Below are 16,524 nucleotides of genomic sequence, written 5' to 3'. Positions count from 1 at the left end.
TAATAATAATAATAATAATAATAATAATAATAATAAAAGAATGAAAAAGTGTGCGACCGGTAACTGGTATGCAACGAAGTCATCTTTGGCTTTCGGAAAATAGCGAAGTTTGTATGGCAGTAACGGGTCACCATGAACTAACTTCATGCTTCCCCCAAAATCAAAGAGTAGATTTAAGAAGTCTGCAAAAAGAAACTTTTGTTACATGCATATTTGATAACCAGTAGTGGGTAGCAGAAATATTATGAATATATCATGAATTACGTGAAGTTGAAGTGCTGTTTATGCTTCCGCATAGACCTTCATCAGGATACAGGTTTCCAGAAGAGCATAAGAGAAGTGAAAATAAATGTTGTGTGACCGGCAATGTGCTACGAGTTGTGAGTGCACCAACAGTTATTGGAGCATCTGCACGGTTACATGCTGTTAGCGAAGAAGACACCAAGCAAGCAAATGATTGGTTCATGTGAAAAAAAAGAAAGAAAGAAACAGTGAAATTTTGTTTCCGAAAACCATTTTAAGTAGGTGAACTTAAAATTTGTGTACTTCGTAATCGTAATTTCCATCTCAGATTACTTCGGTTTAAGAAAACGGATGAGTAAAGGGGAAGGCTCATTTTAATATTTCAGAGAGCATTTTTTTTTTTTTTTTTTTTTTTATCAAGAAACAACTTTTGTTCGTTATTTAATGAATGTGAATCATAAACATCATCAAATTGTTGCACGTTGATTGTTTCCAGTGTTGCCAACTGTGACACCAAAGTTAACGAAACTTCGCTAACTTCTAAAAGCTGTAGTTAATTCATAAAGCATTGGTCGAGAATGGTATTTGGTGTGTTTATTACTCATGTAATATTGAACCATCTGACAAAATTTCAGAATTTTTAAAAAATGGCGTTTTTGAGAAAATAGCGCCCGAAAATGGCGATTTTTGAAAATTCGACAATTTCTCGAATTTTCTGCGACGAAACGTTTGCACACAGAAACGATACATTTTATTTTCGGAAAGCGGATAACTAGGTTTTACCAACCGTGAAAACAGAATTTTAAAATTCGAACCGTAAGTGCTCGAAAAGACTTTGCAAACTTCGACTTTTCAGATAAATTGACATTCATTTGTTAATTTATGTACAAAAAGATACGCATGCGCAAACTAAACTATAATAAAATATAGTTTATTTATATACCTATGTACATACCACAACAAGAATTATAACTCTACCTGTCTCCGTAGTTGAATGGTGGAGCTCCAAAGTTGACCATTTTCCATGTCTTTTACAATTCATAAATTGTACTCCCCGTCTTTGATGGCCGATTACTTGGTGGGAAGTTTTTTTTTCTTGTTTTTTTTCGACAAAACAAAAATATATGGGTCTCTTAAAAACATGTCTATTTGCTATAAAAAAAAAGTTTCAACAATATCTAAGATGTGATGGTACAATTTTATTTTATTTTATTTTATTTATTTGTTTATTTATTTATTGCCTGAGTTGAAATGGAAGGCACCAGCTTTGATAAAAATGTATGTTGAGAAAATCAACATTGATCACAAAGCAAACAAGGAGAGTATGTATTCCATTTTCAGCGTATACCTACATAGTGTGTACATTTGCTGAATCATAAAATTTTGGGTATACGTCCGTACACCCTCGATTACATATCTGCCTTCAAGGTGAAGCGCATTTCCTTCTCCCATGTAAAAGGGATGGATCCTTTCTTATCAACAGCGATGGACCAAAGCCCATCATCCCTCTTTTATAGCTACTGATGGAGCCCTAGCACGTGAGAATCTACCAGTACCTCCAGTGTTAGCACCGAAGTGTTTTAAGACAAGCTCACATCCCTGTTTTGATGTCAGAAGTTGTGCTGACATCACAAGATACCGAATTTTACGATAAGACCATAACCCGATGAAGTCCAACTCATGATCTGTGAAACCCGTTGAAACCACCCAACCCCACTCAGACTAGGGCTAAGAAAATACCTGCACTACCAGAACGAATGACTCACACAATCATTCTATTTAAGAGTGGGGATAAACCTCTTCTTCCCCAGCAGAATGTGTGTCCACATTTGACTTACCTGACTTTGCTTGTATATGGTACTTTATTTCTCGGTAAATACTGATCGGATCTAAACGAAATTTTGGTGGACAAGTAGCCCGTCGTTTGAGGGATAAAAATCGCTATATTTGCTGGCCGATCTCGGTCAGAGACAGGTTCGGCTTAGCAACAGAGACTATGTTCCAGAACGTGGCACGCTGTAAGCTTTTGAATTCGGTTTACCTCGGCTTGTTTTCTTCTTATTTTATGTTACTGTGTCCTTTAAGGTGTAGTAATATAATTGGCAACGCCAAATGTTCATCGTAAGCTTTTATTATTGAAATGTTGATATGTTTCGAAAAGGTTATGAATAATATCAATATATGCATCATCCATCTTTTAGAAAGTACACCCTGTTCCAAAAAGAATATACGTATTTCGAATGCATATATTTATTAAATTTTAAGCCATACGAATATGAAATTTTGCACACATATTTACGAACCTCTCAAGTTCAAATTACAATTCAAAGTTCAAATTACAGATATTCAATATGTCCTCCATCAGCGACACGAACAATATCACATCGATACTCAAATTCCTCCCATACTCGGGCAAGCATATCCTGCGTCACTGATGTTATGGCAGTACGGATCCGGTTCTTCAACTCTTCCAGATTCTATGGGAGTGGTGGTACATAAACGTTGTCTTTAACGAAACCCCACAGGAAGAAGTCACAGAGTGTCAAATCCGGTGACCGTGGAGGCCAGCTGAGACATGATAAGTAGCTAGCTCCTTGACGACCAATCCAACGGTTCGGTAGAGTTTCATTCAGATATCCACGCACTTGGCGACTCCAGTGAGGGGGTGCCCCGTCTTGTTGAAAAATGAAGTTGTCTTCAAGCAGCCTAGGAAACAACCAGTTTTGTAACATAGCGAGATACTGCTTACTGTTAACCGTGTTTCCATTAAAGAAGAATAGCCCGTAAACAGATGATCGGGATATCGCACAAAACACATTGACTTTGGGCGAATCTCGTACATGTTCAATGACTGCATGTGGGTTCTGTAGGCCCCAAATTCGAACATTTTGTTTGTTTACCTGACCACTAACACGGAAAGTCGCTTCATCACTGAACACGATGCGTTGTGCAAAAGTGTTATCATTGTCAATAGCATCCAGAATCTCGTTACAAAATGCCACACGTTTGCGTTTGTCATCAGGACGCAGAGGTTGTAACAGCTGTAACTTGTACGGCTTCATAACCAACCGACGTCTTAAAACACGCCAAATTGTTGTTGTCGGCACTTGTAACTCCTGACTGTCACGACGAGTTGATTTTGAAGGACTACGTTGGAAAGCAGTTTGAATTCATGCAACATTTTCTTCAGGAACACGAGGGCGACCAGGACTCTTTCCTTTACATACACATCCTGTATCTACAAACTGTCGATACCATCTGCAAATGTTCCGCCATTCGGAGGATCAATTTGGTACCTCAACCTGAAACGTCTTTGCACTGTAATCACGGAACTGCACTTCGCAAACTCGAGAACAAAAAATGAATTCTGCTGCGGAGTAGCCATTTTAAACATATGACGGTTACCAAGCAAAATAGAAGACAACTGACATCTAGCGGCTATTATTATAAACTAGATTATGTATTCGTTTCTCCAATAGCCGAGCCGAGGCGCAGCGATCGATAGTTTGGACAAAATAATTCATCGTAATACGTATATTCTTTTTGAAACAGGGTGTATATATAAAGGTAACCAAGAACGTTCTGTCGCTTTTTCACCCACCACCTTCGAACATCGATATGTCACCTAAGACGTACCTGGAAGCTCAAAAATAGTCCCCATCAGCATCGACGACCTTCTGCCAATTCCATGGATTCCTTCGCAGTAGAACTTGGTGGGCCGAAGCGAAGAAGGTATCAAGTGCATTTTGCACCTCTACTAGGGATTTGGAGTAGCGTCCTCTAAGGTGATTGTCCAAGGAATGGAACAGGTGATAATCGGACGGTGGAATGTCCGGGAAGTATGGCGAATGCAATAATGTTTCCCATCCAAGGCGTAGAATGGTGTTCCGGGTCATCCTAGCCACGTGGGGCTTAGCGTTGTCCCGTAACAGGGGGACCCTTTTGCGATTCAGAAGTGTTTTGAGTTTTTCTTGAACATGGCTCAACTGCTGACAGTACACAGTTGCATTGATGCTCTGACCAGCTGGTAGCGGTTCCCTATGCACGATGTCGCGAGCAGTCCACCAAACACACAGGAGGACCTTCTGGTGCAGTGCTGGTTTCGGCTGTTTTGGAACCGGTTCATGGGCTAACCAATGATGACGGCGCCGTGGAGCTTCGTACAGGACACACTTTTCATCACATTTCAACACCCTGTTCAGAAATGGCTCCTTCCTCAGACGAGACAGCCAAAAAAACACAGGTGTCTCCTCGCATTGCCTTCTGGCCCTGAATCAAATCATGCAGGACGCATCGACCCAACTTGTAGTGCTTCTCAAGTTGATGGAAGTGCTGCCGATTGGTTTCTCCAGTCACACTGAATTGTAGTCTCAATTCCTCACATGTCTGGGCACTGTTCGCCTCAATTGCTGCCTAAAGATCTTCATTTTGTACATATGTTGGTCTTCCGGCACGTGGTGCGTTTCCGAGTGTTTCGTCACCGTTCTTAAACTTGTTTAACAACCGCTGCACTGTCCGTGTAGTCACGACACTCTCACCAAAGGCCTGGCATATCTTCCGCCTCGCTGTAGAGGTGTTTGACCCCAGTTTGAACTCGTACAGCATATATGCCATTATGACGCTCTGTGAAGGTCCCATGTTCACTTTGTCCTTACGCAAGTTCACGGTGTACCTGAACTACCACAGCAGGTATTTGGTCTAGGAATTAATTCGTGCGGGTGGACAAGAGATGGCGCAACGAACGGAGCGTCCCACAGTTCCGTGTATCCACACATGTGTTGCAAATCCCTGTCATTGCGTATCGTTCGTAGTATAGGGCAGTGGATTAAAGCGTCAACAACACCAGTTTGTAGTTAAGTGAACATGGCGCAATTTGTGCCTGATAAAGTGTTTTTGTGGGGTGTCCTGCTGCATTACTTTAACATGCAGAAAAGTGCGACTGAAAGTCATCGTATGTTGGTGGAAGTGTATGGTGACCATGCTCTAGCTGAGCGAACGTGTCAGAAGTGGTTTGCACGGTTTAGAAGTGGTGATTTCGGCTTGGCAGACCAAGAGCGAACTGGACAGCCAAAAAAATTTCAAGACGAAGAATTGACAGCATTGCTCGAGCAGGATTCGTGTCAAACGCAGGAACAACTTGCAGCAGCATTAGGCGTTGATCAAACAACAGTCTCCAAACGCTTGAAAGCCATGGGAATGATTCAAAAGATGTCACATTGGGTTCCACATGAATTGAAAGACAGAGACGTTGAAAGACGAAAAACCATTTGCGAATTGCTGCTTCAACGACAGAGCAGAAAGGGGTTTCTGCATCGAATTATTACGGGTGATGAGAAGTGGATCCATTACGAGAACCCTAAACGAAAAAAGGCCTGGGTGAAACCAGGTGAACCAGGTCCATCACAACCAAAACGAGATATTCACTGTGCAAAGGTTATGCTGTGCATATGGTGGGATATGAAAGGTGTGGTGTACTATGAGCTGCTGCAACCGGGTGAAACTATGAATGGAGAACGTTATCGACGACAATTAATGCGTTTGAAGCAAGCTCTGGCCAGAACACGACCAGAATGGGAGAACAGACATGATAAACTTATTGTTCAACATGATAACGCTCGCCCACATGTCGCAAAACCGGTCAAAACCTATTTAGAAAATGTCGGATGGGAAGTTTTACCCCACCCGCCGTATTCACCAGACGTTGCTCCTTCGGACTACTACTTGTTCGATTGCATGAACAACGATTTGATTGGACAGCGGTTTACTTCTTCAGAAGATATCGAAACATGGGTCTCTGACTGGATCGCTTCCAAGGATGAGGACTTCTTTCGCCACGGAATCCGTACATTGCCTGACAGATGGGCGAAAGTGGTGGCTAGCGATGGACAATATTTTTCTTAAGGTATTTATGTATTTTGTGTTTGTACTACAGCTTCAATGTGTGCGTACCAACCGCACGAATTAATTCCTAGACCAAATAGTATGTTGGATATACCCCGCCTTATCTCCATTCGCATTCAACTCACGGCGTGAGGGCTAACTGAACACAGACCTCCACAAAAAACGGCAGAACTTTCTTGGCTACCTTTATGATTAAATTTAGTACTTTTCATATTTCGGACGTTTGATTTTTGTATTTACTTAGTTTTTAATTCATTCTTTGCCTCTTTCTAATTATTACATATTTTCAAAGGAACTAATAAGCCCTATTTGATGTTGTATAACTTCATTTGTCGTGTCATTGTTAGTATTCTATTACTTTTCGTTATTTTTTGTGATTGTTATTATATCGTACGTATTTTTATTTGTTTATTTTTTTCTGTAGAAAATGTATCTTCCTCTTTTAACTTTGGAACCTAGTGGTGAACATTTATATAACTCCCTGAGGACAACTTTTAAATGCTGCGTAGAGAATTTTGCGTGCATCAGTCCTAAAGAAAATATTTTCTGTATTTAGGATTAATTTAGTTTTATAGCATGATGTTAACTGTTTTAGTTGTAGTTGAATTTGAACAAAGGGAAGCTTTAACTACAACTAAAAAGATGCATTTAACAAGAATTCCATGTATACTGTTACTTAACATGTTCAAGATAATTACAGAGCAAATTTGAATTTGATGTAATTCTGCAATCTTTTGACTACTTTACTACAACTGTTTTAAAGCCATAAACGTAAAGTAATTATTTTTAGCAGTATTGAACGTGTATAGAATTGTTTATTTTTAAAAAAATTTTAGTGCATTTTATTGGTGCTCAGTGGGAGAGTAATAATGATTGGCTTGTCGTTAATGCGATGCTTGAATACACATATCATAAATGTTACAAACTACAAAACAAAATATTTTCAAGTTTTTGTTAGTGAAAACTGTAAGGCTTTTATAAACTGTTTTCTGAAAGTATAAACTAAAAACATGTTAACGATCTTTGTAAAAATATGTTGATCCAATTTACCTTCATACAAAATTATAATCATTATCTAGCCCTGTTACTCTCCTCAGTCTTCCTACCGTACCAAAGTCCAACAAGAACTTGTTTGAAGATATCAGATAATTACAAATTGGGAAACATTTTTATAATTATTTTGATGACTGTATTGAGAAATTGTAAATGCTTTGTATAGTGTTACCTGAGTTCTTAATTTTGGAATTGTTTATTAATCAGCAGAAATAAAACCCTATATATATAATATATTTGTTTGTTTGTTTTTGTTTCCTCTCCCTTAGTTCAAGGCTGCGTCAGGTTGATTCAGCACATTGTATTCATTTTTCATCATTTGGTTGGCTGGTTCATGATTTTTATTTTATGAGGAAGATACAGCACTTTTCGATTCGTCGAACCAGGAGCTAGTGTAGTGCTTAAAGCTACTATATTATAGTATAGAACTGCATGGTTTTACTGCAACACTGTGTTTTAACAAATTGCACATAATTTTCGTATCGTTCAGTTCCAAATATTCTTCATTGTGTTTACCAGTCTTCGTTAATCGTAACCTAGAAGTACGTGTAACAGAATCATTTGATAATAAATGTTGTTTGACAGACAGCTCTATACAAAGGTTTTCCTGTAATATAATTCCTTGTGAAAGGACAGATTGAAACTAAACGGTGGAATTTATCCTAAATTTCGATATAAAACTTCGCTATTAATATTATCCAACTGTGGTTCTAATCAATATAAATGTACAGTCAGAAACAATATTAAGTATAAGTTGGGGTATAAGACTGGAACATAGACTGAAAGTATTTGAGAACAGGATCCTGAGAAGAATATTCGGACCCAAGAGGAACGAGAATGGGGAATGGCGGAAGCTTCATAACGAGGAACTACATAGTTTATACGGTTTACCCAACATTGTTAGGGTCGTCAAGTCTAGGAGGCTTAGGTGGGCAGGTCATGTAGCTAGAATGGAAGAAAGTAGAAACGCTTTCAAAGTCTTGACTGGTAGACCCATAGGAAAACGACCATTAGGAAGGCCTAGGCGCAGATGGGAGGATAATATTAAGATGGATCTCGCAGAGATAGGAATACAAAGTAGAAACTGGATCCAATTAGCTAAGGATAGAAGTCAGTGGAGAGCTTTTGTGAACGCGGCACTGAACCTCCGGGTTCCATAGGCCATAGAGTTAGTTAGTTAGTTAGTTAGTTGGGGTATAAGAAATGATAGCTTCAACCTATACTTTTGTTTCTAACTGTACAAGAAATATATCAAAACTACGTGACTTTAGCGCATCTCCAAGTTTTTTATTCGAGTAATAACGTTATGCCACTTTCTCATACTTCTAGACACACTTTCATTTTTTTTTTTTTTTTTTTTTTACTCCAATACTAGCTGAACCTGCGCTGTCTACTCAGTGTATCGTTCTTTTATGACCATGAATCTCCTTTCCACTGTGCATGTCTCCTCACTCACCCAAGTAAAGGATGGGGGACTCACAAAGGAACATGTATAGATGTTGGAGTGAGTTCGCAGCAAATTTGTAGAAGTAACGCGATATCAAGTGGAAATATTTTTTTCTAGTAAATTCATATCCGTCCAAATACACCTCATTGTGTCTCTTGAGGCCTTTGAAGTGCCAGAATGTAATAAGTTTTGCCTTTCAGATTTAAGCAAAGCCACTACAATGTCCGTCAACCCACCATACATAACTTCTCAACTGGTTGCCTGACACCGTAGTTTCCGCTGCAATAATGTTAATCTTATGGGCTCAAAACGGCACCTAAAATGTTGAATAGAACAATATCGACACGGTTTTTGAAAATTTGAATGAGAACTGGACAATCTACACAAAATTTGGAATCGACCAGTGAAAATGGCACGTTTCCAGCACTTGTGGTTTTCGAGATCTCATTGTCGAAAGGATTACGGACAAACATAAACCTAGCATTTTAATATATAGACTAGCTGAACCTGCGCTCTCTACACAGCGCATCATTCACATATGAGCATGAATCTCCTTGTCATTTCTTACATCATCATTACATATCCATTTACAGACACAAGTGAAAAACATCTTGATAAAAATCGGCAAAGGATACCATAAAGGGGAGATTTCTTCGATTATTTTTTTTCAATATCTTGCACTGTTTGCAAGATTTGAGCCTACTGCCAGTTGGAGTTTCTAATGCATGTATGATCATTGTTTTCTTTCTTCTTGCATGCAGTATGTAATTAGCAAATACATTACATACACAACTAATTGTACTGTCAGTGATATATATGGAGTTCATTGTGCAAAACACTATAAACAATAAAGATTTATCTTAGTCTGGAGAAATGGTTATCCTTCGTTCTTCATTATCATATGGCCATGAAACAAACGTCTGAGGCATATACAACCCCAGTATATAACTATGTTGTGTTGGAATGTATAACTCATAGGATATAATGCTTTACATTTTAAAAATTTCAACACTTCCAGTGTATCCCAAAAAAATGTAATAAAGAAATAACAGCCATGTCTTTAAATATTCAATTAGAACTGGACAATCTACACAAAATTTGGAATCGACCAGCGAAAACGGCACGTTTCTAGCACTTCTATTTCTCGAGATCTCATTGTCGAAAGGATTGGAGACAAACATGTAAACTTTTCTTTGGAGACAAGCATATAAACCTAGCATTTTATATATATAGACTAGCTGAACCTGCGCTCTCTACACAGCGCATCATTCACATATGAGCATGAATCTCCTTGTTATTCCTCACATCTGTACATGTTTCTTTACAGACACAAGTGAAAGACGTCTTCATAAAAATTGGCAAGAGATATAAAGGGGAGATTTTTTCTATTAGTTTTTCAATATCTCGCACTGTTTGCAAGATTTGAGCCTACTTCCGGTTGAAGTTCTTAATTCATGTATGACAAGTGTATTCTTTCTTCTTGCATGCAGTATATAGTAAGCAAATACATTACACACACATAATTATAATGTCAGTGATATATGGTGTTCATTGGGCAAAACACTCCAAACAATAAAGATTCAACTTACTGTTAGAGTGGAGAAATGGCTATGATTCGTTTTTCATTATAATTGGCCATTAAACAAACGCCTGAGAGTATGCAACCACTGTATTCAATTATGTGGTGTTGGAATGTATAATGCATAGGATATGATGCTTTAGTTCTTTTTTTCTAATTTCAACACTTCCAGTGTATCCGTAAAAATGTAATAAAGAAATAATGGCCATTTTTTAAATATTCAATTAAAACTGGACAATCTACATAAAATTTGTAATCGATCAGTGAAAATATCATCTTTCTAAAGCCTGTAGTTTCCGAGATCTCATTGCCGAAAGTATTGGCCACAAACATATAAACGCGCACAAACGTATAATTTAAAGGAACTCCAAAGATGGCAGCACAATTCATTTGCATTGATTTTGGAAAAGATTTATTGAAATATAAAGGCTTTGAACAATAATTTAAACAATAAACTTTATGGAAAAGGTCTATTTAAATAATTTATTTAAATTACACTTAATATAGTACATTTGTCTTTGTTAAACGTGAAATCACAAATAACCGTAAATCAAAGGTTTGAAATCCAAAGTTATAAGTTGGAGCTCAGGCGCTTTTATTGGTATTGTAGCATTTTAATAGATAGTGGCGTGTGAGAAGTCATACTCAGCAACTAGCTACATTGCTGGCAAACACTTTCCATCCGGGCGTTACCCAGGTATGTGTTAGCGAAGCACTTGTCCGATTAAATGTCGGACAGGTGTGTATACGGTGTAAGAGTAGATTTCGTCTCTGCCTTTATACGTCTATTGAAACCGAAGGTAATTAATCATCACTTCCGGTTAGAATATTGAATCCTATAGTTTTCGAGTCTACCGTAGTTTCATAAAGGAAATTCTTGTTTCTAATCAACACCAATTCCAAATAGTATAGTTGGGAAGCCTTAAAGAAAATTATGATATACGAGGAGCAGTTAAGAAGTTCCCGGAATGTGGTTGTATTTCTGACATTTGTGATGCAATCACAATGAATCTTGTGCAATACGTCCTTAGATTGTCTAATTATGAATTTGTAAGTGTAAAAACGTTTTAAAAGGCAGTGTACGAGTAGTGTGGTGATCAGTTGGCGGCAATTTCACAGATCGAGCAACACGTAAACATCAAGTTCATGTGCAAATTGGGAAAAATCTGATTCAGAGAGTCTGATAGCCTTGGAAACAGTTTAAAACCATGGCATGATGTTTGGCTCTTCCCAAAGCTAAAATTGGGTCTTTTCCGTTTCGCCAACGTGGAACAGATCAAAACTAATGCGACGGCTGGACTTCGAAAGATATCAAAAGAGGCCTTTCGTCAATGTTTCCACCAATTGCAGGAGCAATGGAACAAGCGTGTGTGTGTTCTGAAGGTACCTACTTTCAAGGCGATTAAGTACATACCTACTTATATTGTAGTAGTAAAGAGCTACTACAGAATTTCGCGAACTTTTTAACTGTCCCTCGTATTGTATCAAAATCGAATAATTTCTGTAATAAAATGTTCTACCATGACGTGTATACTTGACAGCCCCAAACAACACTTCAATTACATTATAGGGAAAGTATTCATAAAATAAGATGCTAGTTTATTAGTAACACAGTTTTATTGTATCAATGATTCCAACAGTCTTACATGTCAATTAAAGATCTACATAAAAATTCAACACATATATAATTTACCATTATTGTTAACTATAACTTAGTTATGCCAACATTACAAGAAATAACCTGTTTCAAAATGTAGTGGAAATAAAATAAAAGAAAGAAAGAAAATAGTTCCGTATTGCAATTTTTACTAGTCAAGCTCTGGCTTCTCTTCTGAAAATGATCTAATTAACTTATTAAGAATGATGTAATTGTGAGAGAACTCAAAGTAAAATTACTGTCTGTCCCTTTTCCTTGGACTTAACTATTGATGCATCTCCGAGAGTGATTTCGTAAATTTAGAGTATCATTTACATAAAAAAAAAGCTTCAACTCTTTACTTATGATAATTAAATATTCTTTCAACTGCAGTAGTATAACAATTTACAGTAAAAACTGGACACACTGAAAACGGCCAATGCTGAATTTCCACAATTTATAAAGTTATATAGTAAATGCTAGTGACTTTTCTCCTTTTTTAGCGGTAGAAGCGCAGGTGAGTTTCATGAGATAATCAGTAGTAAAATTATCATTAAAAATCTGCAACAAAAATGATAAATTATGACACGAGTACTAGAAAACGCTATTTTGTAATATTAATCACACTTTATCTCGACTAGGTAGGTGATTTAGTACACAGGTTTTGACTTGATTCCGAACAGAAGTTCAACATGTCAGTTTGTTTCGCATGAGCGCTTACCGAGCGTATGTCAGACTTGGGCCCGCAATTTGACGTGTTGATGCGAATCATACGAACTCTTATCGGAAATTGAACCGCTCTTCTTCTAAGACGAAAGCACTTATCATGTAACGGTCAGTGTTGATTCAGGAGGTCGGATAGGTTTACGATTTATTGAGGTCAACTTAAAAGAGGCATCATTTCAAGTAGATTATGATCCTTGACTATATATATATATAAACTAAGCGAATTCCGTTTTGATTGACATACACCATAATTTTATTATATAGTGGCCGCTAACGTTATCACAGATGACAATATTTAAACATTTTTCAGTCTCTCTATATCTATATTTTAACTTTACATTTGCTAGTCAATACTGTGTTCATTTCTTGATTAATTTTCATAATCATACATGACATGTAATTTTTTTTTTTTTTTTTTTTTTTTTTTTTTTTTTTTTTTGTCAGTTCTCGCACATTCCGTCAGGAAAGCGACGAAGTTGTATTATATTTCATGGATTTGACTCCAGCTATTGTAGAACACAGACGTACACAATTGTGCCAATAATCTTTGCAGATGACTCGCTTTATTCTACAATTCATGTACTTATTCCATAGTCAAACAGAAGGTTTGCTAACAGCTTTCCAAATTCACCTGAAAACACCAAGGTCTATAGAAGTGTCAGTACGATAAAGGTGCACTTTCACGACTTTCTTCATGATGATTCCCTTCAAGTAGCCGAAGTCGTATTGTTCACTCCTGGAATGGCTATGGTAGTAGAGATGGTTCTTTAACTTCTCACTCCAGGTGACATCGATTTTGACTTAAAGAAGTTCTTGGAAAATGTAATGAACTGTTCTTATTTACAATCCCCATTCCTCACCCTAGCACAAAATTACAGTAGGTGTTATAGCAATGAGATATCTTCAGGCAGCTGGAAGCACTTTTTTACTTTCAGTTTTCCGCTTTTCGCTATCGAAATTAAATAAGTATGCCTTTTATTAGGTATATATAGGAGAGATAAAAAGTGCTTTTATATGAATGCAGTTCATTCTAGCTTTGGAACTTCTTTGCCTCTGTAAAAACTAAAATCTAACCAAAGCATATCACTTTTAATAAATAATAGTGTTACAGTTTCGGTAAAATATTCGGCCGATACATTACCGAAACTGTAACACTATTGTTTATTGAAAGTGATTTGCTATGGTCAGATTTTAGTTTTAATTAAAGGAAAAGCACTTCTTCAAAAATTTAACAAAGGACAATAGTTTTTTTTTTCTTATTGTGTATTTCTTTACAGAATATGTTCAAAATGGAGATCACGATTCTCAACACTCAATTCACTTTTTTTTTTTCACTTGTTAACTCTCTGCGGCACGGTGTTTCTAAAACGTTATCTAAAAGGTGGTATAATATAAGTAACACCGTGCTTCAAAGAGTTAACAGATGGCGGAAGATAAGTAACAGTTTTCGGATGACTATTCAATTAATTGGTGAAATTGATTCAGATCATATTTCTGAGCAGAAACCACCTTTGACGGTACCTGAAAGTGAAATATCATATTGTGTGAGGTCGCATGATCCACGTGCCCATTTCATTGTACCATAGCAGCCAATCCATTTATGGAAAGTATTTTGAAGTAATGTTCCACTTTCTGGAATTATCCCGTTATTCGATGACAGACTGCATCATACTCTTGTACCGCTTTTAAAAGTTTTGGTCGATATGTGCACAGTTTCAAATCCGGACCTTTCCTGGTTGACTAATGTAGACTAACACAACTTCGAGCAACGAGATGTGTACGTTCTTCTGTTCGTGACATATCCTATTTGTTGATATCGTTTATGTAAATTTCCCATTGTTTCACGTGTCCACATTTGAACACAGCAAAGTTCTTTCAGAAGTACTATTAGCAATTCTATGTTCTTGTGTTTCCACCAATATTGTAATACAATAACAGGTAGCTGTGACTAATTGGCATTCATTCTACAGACCAATTGGAACAAATGCGTGCACTTATACTGAGACAGATCAACAATTCAACATTACAACTCAAGAAACAATTGTAAAAATCACTATAGTTGCTATCTCTATCTCTGCCACTTACATTTACAGACTGAAAGTATCGTTTGCAGCAAATATGAAAATTGAAAACGAATTTTTATGGGAAGTGGGTTTTATTTTATCTTTTAGATGAACAAACAATTCCATCCATAACTCTAATGCAGTACTGTTTCTACAGTAATACTGATAATTTGTAACTCCTAAGGAATGGCAATTACACAATGTGCTTACTGTATAAATTTTTATCATTATCATTATTCCGTAGCTCACTTCAGTGCCGTACTCAGAATTTCACCAAGGGGTTCAAGCATTTATTCTCATAACCCTTCAGGATAAGTGTAATTTTTACATGCATATCTTAATAGAGTAGATGTTTATTTTTCTATATCATCTTGCTCAAAGGGGGATTTAAACCCCGAAACCCTCCGTTCGTATGCCACTGATTGATTTCCATAACTTCGGTTGTAAACGTGTAAGAGGAAGAATTGTCCTATGCCTCAAGCATCACATAATTACATTACTTTCCGTGTGATACATTTATATATGAAATTTCACTACTCTTAAATCCATGAACGTCAGCAGAACTAAGTTCTCCACATTTGAAATTATCTACATGCGTTCTTCTGCCAGCTGAACATTCTTTTTATGAGAGTGAATAGTTATATGACTCGAGTGCTGGATCATACCTTAATAAAAAAACGCTACCCAACATCTAAACATTACACATTGTTTGATATTTCTCCCGTAAACTAAATACAGGATCTGTCCAAAATATATCGGAGCTTCTTTTCTTCTAGCCAAGGGGAAGGACGGAAGACGGTATCCATGGGCAGTAACGTCGGTAGGGAATGTCCGGTATACGATGGCACCCACCTCAGTTGCCTCTGAGCCTTTGAAGAGAGTGGATCGCGCCCGCAGTGATCAATTGTTTTATGGGGTCATCAGGAATCAAGATGTCATTTATAGACGATGTGCATATGCAGAAACTGTGTACTACAAGTTTTCTCCGGATAACAGAAGGAAGCCCGTATGTTGATCTGTCACGAACTCTTGGAACGTGTGAAGCTTAAGTCTAATTTTTTGGACAATGTGATAATCGGTGATGAGTTTCTGGCTAAGCATAACGTGGCAACGCTATCTCAACCTCCCTACAGTTCAGGCTTAGCTCTGCATCACTTCTTTCCGGTTGCATACTTCCAGGGAACGTACCAAGCGTAACAGAAGTTCTGACAACGGTGTATTGACGGAAAAGGGTTTTATTTTGAAGAATTTTAACCCATTGTAAGCTGCAACTGACAGATCATCTATATATACATTATTGTATTGCATGTTTCCGAAAAAAATATATTGGCATGAACAGTTATTCTCATGGATCAGCAAATGCATTACATTAAAATAGAATAAGCAGCAGTCACTTTTATTTTTCAAGTTTCTTCTTAAAATATGTTAATATGCAAAATTTACGAAATCACTCATGGTTTGAGATTAATATATGGACATTTTCCTTGTTTGAAGAGATTTGAGTGTTCACTTATCTTTGCAGGGTGGGAATATATTATCGAGATTATTACTATTCCCTACTTCTATAAATGCTCAAGGTACAACCACCTGGATTGAGGTAGTATAAGCAATCCTCTGTAATGATTTGCTACTAATTTAGAAAAAAAAATAACTCAAGAAAGTTAACTTAAGATCTAGTCAGGAATTTAATCGCTTCAATTGAATTAGGAATTCATTAGTCATCGATGTGATGCAAGTGACATAATAATATATACAAAACAGTATTGAAAGTACTACGTGACAATTACAAGTTAGGGGGCGACGGCTGCTCAGTGATAAAGCACTCACTTGTGCTACCTGGGGCCCTGGTTCGATCCCAGTTTGTGTCAAGTGGGCT

General features: G+C 37.2%; 1 protein-coding gene across 2 annotated transcripts in view; it reads left to right on the top strand.

Annotated features, from left to right (window-relative positions):
* The window catches only part of LOC145688044 (adenine DNA glycosylase-like), a 68,267-nt gene extending 60,834 nt beyond the window's left edge, over positions 1 to 7,433 (top strand). For both annotated transcript variants that reach the window (XM_081761742.1, XM_081761743.1), the window contains exon 11: positions 6,569 to 7,433. The gene's annotated coding sequence lies outside the window, so the exon portion shown is untranslated. The remainder of the gene's footprint in view (positions 1 to 6,568) is intronic.
* Positions 7,434 to 16,524: the final 9,091 nt, after the last annotated feature.

This window comes from Thermobia domestica, chromosome 6, assembly GCF_964235325.1.
Source record: "Thermobia domestica chromosome 6, izTheDome1.hap1.1, whole genome shotgun sequence".
Taxonomy (NCBI): domain Eukaryota; kingdom Metazoa; phylum Arthropoda; class Insecta; order Zygentoma; family Lepismatidae; genus Thermobia; species Thermobia domestica.
This window is presented reverse-complemented; position numbering and strand designations above follow the sequence as displayed.